Source organism: Apium graveolens, chromosome 3, assembly GCF_009905375.1.
Source record: "Apium graveolens cultivar Ventura chromosome 3, ASM990537v1, whole genome shotgun sequence".
Lineage (NCBI taxonomy): Eukaryota > Viridiplantae > Streptophyta > Magnoliopsida > Apiales > Apiaceae > Apium > Apium graveolens.
This window is the reverse complement of record NC_133649.1, coordinates 235,037,829-235,041,615: the sequence shown is the minus strand read 5'-3', so window position 1 is coordinate 235,041,615 and position 3,787 is coordinate 235,037,829.

Below are 3,787 nucleotides of genomic sequence, written 5' to 3'. Positions count from 1 at the left end.
AGGTGCTTCTATAACTAGAGATTTTGGCTGTGACTCCACATTTATTGGAGCCACATCAAGCTGAATTTGTGAAGGTGCAGTGACTGTGTCTTTAGCACCAGTTTGCACAGTGTGTGTACCCTGTGCATCCCCAGAGGTTTTTGATTTCTTCTTTCTGGCATAAGTTTGGGGTGAGCTAGTGTCCCTAATCCTCTTGGCCTGTGCTCTTGGTTGAGAGCTTTGTTCAATAGCTACATCCTTTTGGAGGATGCAACTAGAAATGAGCTTTTGTCTTTTTTAAGCACTGCAGTTTGTTGGGAAACTATAGTGTGGCTAGGCTGGGATTCACTCAACTCTCCAACCTTATTCTTAGGGTTTCTTTTATTTTCACCCCTTCCCTCAGCTAACTTACCCTCCTTCACACTCCCCTATTTGGCTTTAGTGGATTTTTCAACTGGCATCTTTTGGGAGATACCAGATGGGGCTTTCTTTGATTTGGATTTTGAAATAATAGTAGGTTTGGCAGCTTTGATAGGAAACTGTTTGGTCATTGGCACAGTTGCCATAGCTACTCTTGAACTCAAAGAAATTGTGGAGGTTGGAATAGTTGTAGGGATGGATGAACTTACCTCACTTACCTGAGGTGCTTGCATTACAGGAAAGTAGAACATTGGCACATCCTTGTGATGATTAGCCATGTTCAAATCTGCAATAAGCCTTTTCTCTTGAACCCAACAATCCAGTTTGTTGTTAGGGTTCTCAAGCACAATCTCTTCACAGAGGTGGTTAGCTAATAACATAAGAAATCTAGCATAATACACATTTTTACCTCTTTTATTTAACTCCCCTAATTTAAAACCAAACTCAAACAAGACAAGATCACTGAAATTATAAAATTTTTCTATAACTAGTATGTATAGCATGTTAAGCATGGAAATATTGTGGCATCCTCCAAACCCGGGTCAGAAGTTTGGGGTCCACAACACCTGCACAATATAAACCTGTATAGGAAATATTATTTGCAATGACCCTGCTTCACATAACCACGGATCGCAACAGGTTAAAGTATGAAAACAAGCCACAATCTTAATCTTTATTACAACGTACCAAATCCCAACTAATTTAACTTACAATTGATAATAAAATCATTCTTACAATCTGACTATCTCTATACCGCATGCAGCTTCTGCTAGCTCGATTCAACTTAACTGGGACCTTAGCCCGCAATTTGGACTGAGGAACTTCACTATCATCCATATTCTTTTCAGCTGTAAAATATATATAAAAGAATCGCAAGGGTGAGCTAACTAGCTCAGCAAGTCATAATAGTGATAACTGAGGTTAAACAATGATCAAATGAGATGATTCAAAGGAATCAAGTTTCTTTTTAACTAATCATTAGAATTGGATATTCCTTTTGAGTTTTAAAAACCAAGGTTAGGCTGATGATCAGTCACACACTAACCCCGAGCAAGCACACAACACTGCTCTAATTACTGGATCCAAGGCACACATTGGCCTAACTTGACCATTGGTATGGTCTGACCACGAATCTGGTCCACATATATAAAAACTATCCAATCCTAAAGCAGTTCAATATGATAAACAATATAACTCAATAAAACCAGACCATAATCAATGATGGTTAAACACTTGAATAAAAATGTAAGGAAACTCATGGATATCTCAAGGGTATATCAGGATATGTATAAGAAACGGTTTTCAGTTTGTACAAGGGTCAGGTGTTAGACCAGTAATGATTTTTCAAGATATGGTTCTTTGAGGTTATAAAGAATGATTAGAGTATAAAAATTTCTGTGTTTTCAAACCATTCTCTTCCAGTGTTTGGTGTTTGGTAGTTATACCTTTGAAGAGTAGTATTATATTTGTATGGTTTGGTGTTTGAGGATCAACAAAGGACGATTTACAAAGAATAAGGCTTACGGCTCAAGATCAAGAAAGAATCAGGGTTTTAAGGGTAAATAGTTTGAAGCATATGCATTATAAAACAGGAGTTATCTTTAATAATAGTAACATGTTATGAAACAGTTCGAAAACACTGGTAATATATCTTGAAGAAAAGTTCAGAAATACTTGCCTTACAAGGCTTTACAACTATTACTGATCAATTCTGGGCCAATTCTGCCGCTTAGGCTTTTACGTCCAACCACTATATTACTCTGGATTCGACCTCAACACTTAAGTCCTTTGATTGAGACCTTACTGAGCTTTTCGAATCACCACCAACTATCTTTCATCAAATTCCAATTCTCAGGCATTCCGACTAGAACCTACAAGGTCGAAATATCCTAACTTAGACATTCGATTATGCTTGACATATCCTTGATAACAATCTACCCTGAACATTAACAAAATCCGATTCGTAACATACTTCATATAATAATATACGTATCACTTAGGGCTCACGTTCTCGAAAATCGGTTCAGTGTTCATTTTCGGAAAATACCCATACTCTTTATTTTATGAAATCAGGGTTATCGATTTAGAAAAATATTTCATCAAATCGTACAATCAAGTTTCGTATAGAACACACACATGTATATATATATAGTCTCTCGACGTCCCGATATTCATCGGATACATTTTCGTATTTGCGTAATTCAGTTTTTTTTTTCGAAAATCGGACAGCACTTCCTTTATTTATCGGACTAACCCGTCGAACAATTCGACGTCACTTCACCACAATAATTCACAACAACCAATATTCATAATTTCCCAAACGTCGATTCAATACTATTATTATTCGCATTTTACATTTATTTGTTAAATTAGGACTCAGAATATAATCATCACAGTCCACCGTCGGCTCGCCAAGGCTCATCGCCGACGGCGGTAAAATTCGTCGGTGCCCGACAAATTTCGGGTTTCCACACGAAATTTCACCGATTAGCATAATAATTATTCCCGTATGAATTTAGTATTTATTTCACGAAAGCCATCAAGATTCGATCCTGCAGAAAATAAATAAATAATAATTCAGATTAACAGAATTCCAACAGAACCACCGCACACTCAGGTGCACACACGCGCTGCGTGTTCACGCCCGTAGAACCATCACCGTCTCGCCGCCGGAATCCGGCGAGAGGCGGCAACAACGAGCAGAAACACCACATCAAGAACACACACAACACACTCTGTCCACTTAGCCGGAATTTAAAAGGCGGAAACTAGAAATTAAAAGGTAACAAACAGCTACACGAATACATACATATATACAAGTGTATATATATACAATCAACTGAAGAAATCGAAGCCAACATCCGAATTTAAAGAACCGAGACAAGAAGGGCGGCCGGAAAAATTACCAGAAACGAAAATTGACTAGGAGGAAGGAGCGAAAACAAGGAATCGCAGGAAGTAGAGAAAAACGAAGAACAAGGAGGGGAGAGAGTGCGGAGAGAGAAAGAGAGATTTGAGAGTAGAAATTAAGAGAGAGATTGAGTGAATCAATCTGCACAGATGGGAATAAAGAAAATAATAGTGAACACGTATCAAATAAAATAGATACGTGTCAATCTCTTTTATTAGATTTTGACACGTGTCCCTGAAATTACCGAGGGCCCAAATTATATCTCAAATTGAGCCAGCTATCGAACAAAGTTACGGTTAGAGATGACCCGAAAATTACCAAACAAGTTTTAAAATTTTATAAATATCCTGGAGAAGATAGAAACATGAATTTCAAAATTTTTAAACAAACTTTGGGGCGCAACAAATACCCGCATTTCACAATTAACGAATCGAGCTGCACTCAAAACAATCTCGGAAAATTTTCAAAATAGTTTTA